The following is a 10562-nucleotide window of genomic DNA, read 5'->3' on the forward strand; positions in this document are numbered from 1 at the left end:
AAGGAAACGAATGAGCAAGTGTCGTAGGGCTTTTAGGAAAGGTATCTCTCAATTAACGAAGCGTCGTGAGAGGATAAGGTGTTCCCAATGGCCAGGCGCCTTAGGGCTTTTGGTGTCAGCTACCTTTGTTTATCTCCGTCTTGCCGACTGTTGTCGATGATGGGCGATTCCTTTTCTGTACTGTCATCTGCGCTGTATTTATTTACTGCAAACACGAGTAATAAACATATGGCTACAGCCCGGTGTGAAAACATGCGGAATCTTAGAATATACATAATCTAATATTAGCGTAATTTATTATATTCGTGTTAATGAAAAAATATAACATATTAGTTTCCAATAGTGTTTTAAATGTTACAGTAAACAATTGTATGATACCGATAACACAAAAAGGTGCATTTTAGGTAATTTTAAAATATTTATTCTGTGTTTGGCAACTTATCTTTGAGGGGTCTCCATTTTAAGGCTTCTCCGAATTTTTTATCAAAAAATTACGGTAACCCTACGTATATCTTCAAGTACAAGAGAAAATCTTGTAATATTTTCTTCATCATGGAAATAACTCTTATCATCATTATAGGTATTATGTTATTATTGGCATTTCATGTGCTGCAGCTGAGAAGCTTTCATGTTCCACGGTATTCCGCTAACCTTTTCGTCTTCAGTTACGTTCTTTTCTTATTTGGTATCGTCCGTGCAGTATAGTCTCCTTCACTACCTCCCTATCTTTCTTGCCACGATACCCTTTAGCTCGTTCATCGCAATATAGTTTCGTCTTAAACAATGTCCCAACCACTTTCTCTTCGCAATAACAACTAAAAATTTTCTTCTTCCCCATCGTTTCTAACACCAAAGGAATAGTTATTCTTTTAAATATTATAACATTCGCTCTCGTTATTGGGAAGCCACCCTGCTAACGGATGTGACTTGGGTGAGTGGTGCAATGTTAGATTTTTTGGTAGGTATACGCTCGACCGTTTTAAAAACTAGAACGTACACTAACAGGGGGGGGGGGGTGAGTATAACGGAATCACATATCAAACAGCTTGTAAATGTATCCTGTAACTGAGTAATTGTAATTTATGGACCTCGGTGTCAAGTATAGATGTAGGAAGGGGAGAAAATAGAATGGGTGGCTAGTTTTTGATACCTGGACAGTATTAGTAGTGATTATATGAAGTCTGTACGTAAAATAAAAGTAAAGATAGGAATGGCAAAAGAAGCTTTTACGAGGAAGAAAAGAATGCTATGTATGACCTTGAATAAAGTGTTGAGAAACAGACTCAAAAAATGCTTCGTGTGGAGTATTGTATTGTATGAGGTAGAAACACAGAATGACGAAAAACGATTGAAATCTTTCGTAATATTGGTGTGGAGAAAAATGGAGAGAATTAGGTGAGTTGAGCGGAAAAGGAATGAGAGGGTGTCAATAGTGGTAGGGGAGAAAAGAACAACTTAAGAAGATGAAACGAAACTGGTTGGTACCTTGGTTAAGAAGGAACTGTATAATGAGGGACGCGTAGAGGGTATGATGGCAGGAAAGAGAGGGAGAGGGCGAAGGAGACTTCAGTTAATAGATGATATTTAAACTCGAAAAATTGTATGTGAAAAGGAAGAGGCTAGCGGAAGACAGTGAAGCATTGAAGCTTCTCAGTTATGGCAAGTGATCTGCCAATACTGGAAGAATACCTATGATGATGATGGTACACTGCACAATGATTCATGTTAAATTCTTGGGACGATGACTAATAGCCTCGATGTTGACGTCCCAATTAAACCTCAAAGTCATGTTGATCGTTATGAACATAAATATCCTCGATGCCAAAGTTCCCATTAAACCTCAATCAAAGTCGTGTTGATCGTAACGGATACAAATATCCTCAAAGCTGATGTCTCCATTAAACTCAACAAAAGTTGTGTTGATCGTGACGGGAACAAATATCCTTAATGCTGACGTTACCATTAAACCTCAATCACAGTCTCGTGTTGAACGTGAAGGGAGCAAATACCCTCAATGCTGACGTCCCCATTAAACCTCAATCAAAGTCGTGTTAATCGTGAAGGGGACAAATATATTTAATGCTGACGTCCCCACTAAACCTCAATCAAAGTCATGTTGATGTTGAAGGGAACAAATATCCTTAATGCTGATGTTACCATTAAACCTCAATCACAGTCTCGTGTTGAACGTGAAGGGAGCAAATAGCCTCAATGCTGACGTCCCCATTAAACCTCAATCAAAGTCGTGTTAATCGTGAAGGGAACAAATATCCTCAATGCTGACGTCCCAATTAAACCTCAATCAAATTCGTGTTGATCTTGAAGGGAACAAATATCCTCAATGCTGACGATATCATTAAACCTCAATCAAATTCGTGTTGATAGCGAAAGGAACAAATATCCTCAATGCTGACGTTCCCATTAAATCTCAATCAAAGCCGTGTTGATCGTGACGGGGACAAATGTCCTGAATGCTGATGTTTCCATAAAACCTCAGCTATTCAATTCATCTTAAACTCCATTCGGCTCGGATTTCTATGTCATACAAATACAGTGAACCCTTATCTTGCAAACTTCATCCGTTCCGTAATGCTGTACTTAAATCGAAATTTTTTCTGCCATTGAAATTATCATAAATACAATTCATGTGTTCTAGCCACAGCAGCATAATAATATATGACTTTTTTTAAACATTTTGAGTGTTTTATGTGATAAATAACGAGAAAAGCATTATCATTTTTAAAGATGAATAAATGTCACTAAATCAAATTCAACTAAATAAGAGTTTTAAAAAAGTTAGTTTTTGATCAATGTGGGCTCACAGATAATGTTTACGACAAAGGCACCAAAGCATTACTAGGTGCGTGGAATTGTCGGTACATGCGCGTATGTGTGTTCGTGGGCCAAGGAATTAAAAAAAAAAAAGAAACCCGTTCGGAAACGTATTTATTCCCGAACAGAGGCGTTCGTGAGTCTTAGATCTGAGTCTTGGAACATATTGTTTGTAATGATACCATAGTGTTTAAAGATCGTAAAAAAATAAGCTTGTGTTTATAGCATACATGATTATTAACGTGATGATTGATAATTAAGAAACTCTCAGTGTCATTTCTCGTGTCATCTCTGGTGCGTCGTGTCCTAGTTTCAGCCCTTCCCGCGCCAAATTGGCATTGTAGTATTCAAACACCGTGGGTATAAGTGTGCGTGTGTTATCTCGTGGTTATCCTATTTCCTCCCACTTTCCTTATTCTACCATTACATTTATTCCATTTATTCCCTTCATCACCGCCTCTCTTTCATTCGATGAATATACGTGGGATGTCAAACTAAAAGCATCATTTGATTTCATTTAGAACTCTTGTATGGAGAGAGAACTGGTATACTTCAAAGTAATCTGATTTCTCTTTTATCAGACTTGCAATGATAACAATCGGAACAGTTAGTGTGGATCTTTCTCATATATATATATATATATATATATATATATATATATATATATATATATATATATATATATATATATATATATATATATATATATATATATATATATATATATATATATATATATACAGTGTTTCGAAACAACACTTACACCGTGTGGGAGGTCACTCCTGACACCAACACGAAGATAAGAAAAAAAAGTATAGACCAAGCTGGGTGCACAAATGCTTCCTTTCGAAGTTAAAGGCTGCCAAAAACATGAAGAAAAATGAACTTTAAAAGTTCATAGCTCCAAAGCTTTGGGACCTACCGTACTTGGGTCAAGACTACACTTAGGAACTAATATGTACGATATCCAATAACATATGTTTCAGAATCCAGAGGTACTCATGGAACAATTTTTATAGTGAGTTTGGCTACGGTCATATAATTTGAAGCACTCACCAATTACCTCTATAAAAAAATGTTGCGGAAGTGCCTCAGGATTCTGAAACTTGAACATTTGAATAGGTCACATTGTACTTTCTAAGTGAAGTCTTGACCCGACTACAGTAGGTCCCATAGTTTTGGAGATATGGACCTTCAAACTTCATTTTTTATCTTTTCGCCAGCCTACAACTCAGAAAGGAAGCATTTATGCACCCACGTTGGTCTTTTGTGTTACCGTGGTGTCAGGAATCACCTCCCGAATGTTGTCGGTGTTGTTTTGAAACACCCTATATATATATAGGGCATTTGTGGCTTTTGCCATGCTTGTAAAGCCTCCTGGTAACATTTCAATTCAATATTGGAATAAAATGCTGCATATTTCATTGTTCTATGTAAAAAGAAGACACTACTTAAATTTTCAACATCGTTTTCCTCCAACTGCATGTTTCAGGCTTACGTCCTTATTGCATCAAACTCCTCAATTTTCGATTTCCGAATTTCTTTGCTCCCAACCCCTAAACTGGTTCCATGTCGGACCAAATTAACCCATGAAAAAATTTTCTCAATTGAAGAATATTTAATCTACCCATAAGCGACACAAACTTTTGATTACATTTATAATATATAATATATGGCAAAAGTTTGAAATACGATCCTTGTAACTTTGAAACGATTCAAGGGAAAGGAATCATATTTTGCATAGAGGTAATAGAGTTAGATCCACACCTGGAACTTAGTAGTATCCTGATAATGGACATCTTGAAATCCGCAATTTTGGATTCATTCCCAAAATTTTAGATACAAATGAGGTCGTGTGACATATCGTTTTGGAAGTAGCTTTTCACCACAAACACACATCTACCTTTATTTTCCGCTTATCTCTGCTCATGTAATAATTAGCACCCTTGGAATATAAATATAAAGAAGGGTCATTTTCTGTAACGATACGGGAATTCGCTAGTGTTGAGAGTTTTAATGATGGGGACTCTAGCTTCAAATAGCATAGAAATGGTTGACAGACTAGTGATATTTGTAACCTCTAACGGCAAAGAACAGTTATTAGACAACCCTGAAATACCATTATATACAGGAAAAGCACAAGGTACTGCTGTTTACGAAGCAGTGGAGAAATGGAGCATGGAACACAAAACACAGCCACTATGCTTCGATGCAACTGCAAATACCACCGGCAGAATATATGGCGTTAGTACAAACCTTGAAAAGAAGTTTCACCATGATTTACTGTACCTACGGTGCGGATATCACATATTCGAATTAGATCTGTAAAGCAGTTTTCACGCAGTAATGGATGGTGCTATTGCTCCTAGTACAAATTCCGGGACTGATATGCTTTTATTTGAGAGGTATAGGCAATTCTGGTCGTCCACCGACAAAAACAGTTACTGAACCGGGATAGATGATGTTACGGAAGATATCCGTGTCAGTATGTTGGAATTTATATAACAGATACATCAGGAACACCATTGAAATGGCTATGATGTTTCTCTATGGTGTTTCTAGTGTATATGTTGTTGATCTATGAGATGTCTATAATATTTCTAGGTGGCACCTTCCTCAAGGAGTTTAATTTCACATTCCTGGAATTGTGAGTTATGTTCAGTGGATTGCAAAGATTATATATGCGTTCAAAATATATTTATTCGAAGATAAGTTTGAACTGACGAGCAAAGGGGAGAATTGAATGAAGAGAGTATGCATTTTCCTTGTCCGAATCTATTCACAAGCTTGGTTTCTTGCACCATTGGCTGTGAAAGTTAAGCATCACGATTGCAAGTTTTTACAGAAATTAATCTAATACAAGGAAGTAGATCCAGAAATAAGTAATTGTACTGTGAAAAAATTAGCTAATCATTTATGGTATCTGTCACCGGAAACTGCGGCATTCACATTCTTTGATGATTAAGTACCTCCACACGTGACTGACAAAATTGTTTTTAATATAACGTGGAATACAGAAGTGTGAAGTAACGTGTGGAGGTACAAAACCAAATAAAGTAATATAATGTACAAAACCAAGTAATATGATGCTCTATAAATGGTGCAGAAATCAACAGGTTCAAAGAAAAAAATTCTCGTACTTTGTTTCCGCAGATTTGAAGACGTTTCTCATGGTTTTCAATAGATACCAATTTTCTAAAATCTTGCCCATGTATTTGGCAACAAGACTTCAACTTTCAACGTAGGTTGCGGGGTAGTGAAAAACATTATGTTGGTGAACGATGTAGTAGAGAAAGGGATGAAGCTGATACAATAATACGGGAGCATTCTAAGGACGAGAAAGAAAAAAAATACATACTGCAAATCGTCAGTAAACATAGGAAAAAGTACTAGGTCCTACAAACATTGATTTAATCAAGCAGTAAAATTTGGGTAGTACTTCACTGCCTTCAGCTTTTATTATTAATCTCATTTTATTCCTTCATTATATTAATTATGTATTTTACATACTTCAAGTAAATAATTTCAATAGGTTGGTGTGCATTGAGACGTAATGTGCTATTATGTATTATATAATTGTTTTCCTATTACTTTAACATACTTCTTTTTAAATACTTCTGTAAACTATGACAAAAGATAATATTGAAGAATATTAAACTATTATAAAGGTAATAACTTACATGATCAGAGATAAGTTGAAAATAAAGACAAATATGTGTTTGTTGGTGAAAAGCTACCCCAAAACGATATGTCACACGACCCCATTTGTGTTTAAAACTTTGGGTTTGAATCCAAGATGGCCGCCATCATCTTACTACTCATTTTGAGGTGTGGATCTATCTCCACGACCTCTGTTCAAAAATATGATTCCTTTCTTTGCAGGCCTTTCATGGGTTAATTTGGTCCAGCTTGGATACAATTTAGTGGTTGGGAGCAAAGAAGTTCAAAAAATTCTCCATATATTTAAGGACCATCCCAATTCTCTCTCTCTCTCTTTATATATATATATAGGGTGTCAAAATAATAGTTACAAGCTAATATCTCGCGAACTGTACATCAAATAAAAAATGTGAAGAGTCAATGTACAATACAGAGGGGCCTAAAAAATCAATGAAACGCGAGGTTCCCCGCCCCCATTTTTGGGGTAAGGGATATACGTGAAATTTTTAAATGGGAAAATAGGTCAAGTGATACCTCGTTCGAAAGAGCTTGCAAAATTGAACAAGTTTTGTAGGAAACAATTTTTGATATGGGGTACCGTTTTCAAGATAGGCACCAAATATGGTCCTGTATCAGATAACATTTCCAGTACTTATAATTCAGAAACGTTTGAATAGAAAACGATGAACAAAAAATAAAAAGGAAAAAGCCATAGGTAACGTGGAATAGTATTGTCGTGGTGTCTCCAGGGCGCCCATCATGGGGCCCCGGAACCAACTTGAAAATTTCAAATAGGAATATAGGTCGAGTGATACCGTGTTAAATAGATCGTGGAAAACCAACAGCTTAGTATGAAATTTGCTTTGATTTTGGGCAAGCCTGTTTCAAAATGGCCGCCGAAAGTGGTTCCACGTTCAGATACTTAGCACAGTGTTTAAATTGAGTGTTACAAGCCAATATCCCGCGAACTATGCATCAAATAAGAAAAGTGTTAAGAGTCAATTGTACAATACAGACGGCCTAAAATATGGGTGACACACGAGATTCCCCCGCCTCCCATTTTGGATGAAGGGGTGAACGTAGAATTGTCAAATGGCAACATAGGGCGAGCGATACCTTTTTTGATAGATCGTGAAATACCAAACAGCTTAGTACAAAATTATCGGCGGCCATTTTAAAACCGGCTTACCCGAATTCAAAACAAATGCTGTACTAAGCTGATTGGTTTTCCACGATCTATCAAACAAGGTATCGCTCGACATATGTTCCCATTTGAAGCTTTCAAGTTGGTCCCGGGGTTCCATGATGGGGGCCCTGGTGATACCACAACACCATTCCAAGTTGCTTTTTACTTTTTACTTTTTTTGTTTCATCTTTTTCTACTCAACCGTTTCTGATTTATAAGTACTGGAAATGTTATCTGATACAGGATTCCAAGCCCTTTTGAACGAGGTATCACTCGACCTATGTTCCCATTTGAAAATTTCACGTATACCCCCTCCCACCGAAATGGGGGACGGGGGATCCTCGTATTTGACTCATCTTTAAGGCACCTCTTTATTGTGCATTGACTCTTAATATTTTTCTGATTTGATGTATAATTCGCGAGATATTGGCTTGTAACACTTATTTTGACATACTCTGTATATACAGACGTGTTCAAATTATTAGACTCTACATTCATTTTCTGAATATTTTACTGTTCTTACAATATTACGTCAGAAAACGCGTTTGAACTTAGTCCAAATTACTGTTCTGTAACTTTGTTCTAATTTCTTGTGGTCATGGCACATGCTTTTCAATATTAATTAAACAAATGCGTACGCGACATTTAAACATAAATACTATACAGTGTATGTACCTAAATTAGAAATAAAAAATGAAATGGAATACTTACAAGAAAATTATCTCTCATACCAACATTACTATTTCTTATGAAATCCCTTATTCTTTATTAAGTCTTTTATTCTTTGTGGCATCCTATATACGAGTTTAGCACACACTGTCTTCAATTCAGCATCATGATACCATAAATTGTTCATCTCCTCGATCAATTGATGTTTGGTTGTAATATGCTTCTTCTTTAGCTTTTCGTTCATGAAACTCTAGGGGATTTCAATCGGATTCATATCAGGACTATTGAAAGGCTAAGGAAGAACACTAATGTCGTTGTTCTAAAAGAATTTTGTCACAGTTTTGCCCCAGTAGCATGGGGCTCATAACTCAGCACAAACAATCCTTCGAACATTTTCATGCGAAATATTTACATCATACTCAGCCATTTTTATGCTTAAGCCTCTAGAAGTTCCGTTTCTGTTTCCTAGAGTCAAACTTTTTAGTTTTTTGGTACCTCTTTGGATTTCGCCCACATTTCCCAAGCCTATTTTGCTGAAACATTTGCTTCTTGCTCAGCGAAACGGAGATTTTACTGACAGATTTTTGCCCTACTCCAACTTTAATAGAAATTTGTCGTTGTGTATATCTTTCTTCCGCCAAAAGTATTTTGACAACTTCCACTTTACGCGAAGAAACGTCTCTGGCTTTTCAAATTATGCCGCGATTACAGGACTTCATTGAATAAAAGATTAATATGCAAAACACGTCAAGATCACTCCATTCGATAAACTGGTCCATTCGAACTGTTGAACGCTTTAAAATGTCGTAACTGCTTATGACTGCAACCTCAATACTTCAGATTGTAACTTCTTGTTAGAAACCACAATAGCTGTTTACAACTGAAATACCCTTTCAGTACTCCCTCCTCTCTACTAATACTGTTCAACGGTGATATCACCACTTCAAGTGTACAGTAAACAAATGAAGGATCCTATATTGGTAGTTTAAACCATTAAATTACATATTCTAGAACTCCGAAATTAGAACTCCAACATCAATTTCGCATGTTCCGAGGGTGAGTTTAATAACTTGAACACGACTACATATATATATATATATATATATATATATATATATATATATATATATATATATATATATATATATATATATATATGTGTGTGTGTGTGTGTGTGTGTGTGTGTGTGTCTATACATATATATATATGTTTATATGTATAGCACTATCACGTGTACACCACCTGAAAGAGCGAAGTGGTAGTATCCTTCTGTCACTTTCGCTTTTAGTAGAAAAATTAGTCTGGAGACGGAATTTATTATTACGACGCTTAATTGATTGCAGAAAACCACTTCTATTTATCCGTTACCAATTTACCTCTATAGCGATTAACTACAAACCGGAAATGGCTGATTTCTACCTCTTCTTCTTCTTCTAAGCCTATCTTCCCAGTTAATTTCGGATCGCTGTTCCCCACCTGTTTCTATATTGTGTCATATCTGTTGTGACAACATACTGTACTATGTCGTTGTTCGCATAATCTCCCCATTAATAATAATAATAATAATAATAATAATAATAATAATAATAATAATAATAATAATAATAATAATAAATTCTTTGTATATGAGTTCTTTGTCCGCCACAGTAGAGGAGGCATGATATTCTTTGAAAATCGTTTTCACTTATAATATATATAATTAGCGGTGTATGTGAACAAAATACTTCAGATCCAAATAGAAAGTGACTATGCGATTCTTAATCTCTTGAATCACCCAACCGATCTGGATCAAATTTTCAACATACATGACCTGGGATAATTTTTAACATTCTGTGCTTGCGCAGGACGTGCGAGTTTGCTAGTTGAATATTAATAGACTCCCTTTTAGAGACGGACATAATATTTACAAATTTACTCAGGAGATCGTAATTGTCCACTGTATCTATAGTGCCGATGCCTTAAAGGCTGGGAATTAACGCCAAATGTGTACGAAGCATTCGGTGGGTTTTGTTGGGAGATTCGCTTTGTTTCCGAATTTGAAAGTTCTTGATCGCTAACTGAAGGAGAACGAGCTTTTTGTTCTTGTTGTGGGCATTGTTGGATGTTTTGCTGATAAACGTCTTCGCAGATTTTAGTTCAATCCGATGGTAATACCGATAGTGTTGCTTGGCAATAGCGACATTACACTTTTCCAACCAATGGTAACACTACAAGT

This window comes from Thermobia domestica, chromosome 1 (assembly GCF_964235325.1).
Source record: "Thermobia domestica chromosome 1, izTheDome1.hap1.1, whole genome shotgun sequence".
NCBI lineage: Eukaryota > Metazoa > Arthropoda > Insecta > Zygentoma > Lepismatidae > Thermobia > Thermobia domestica.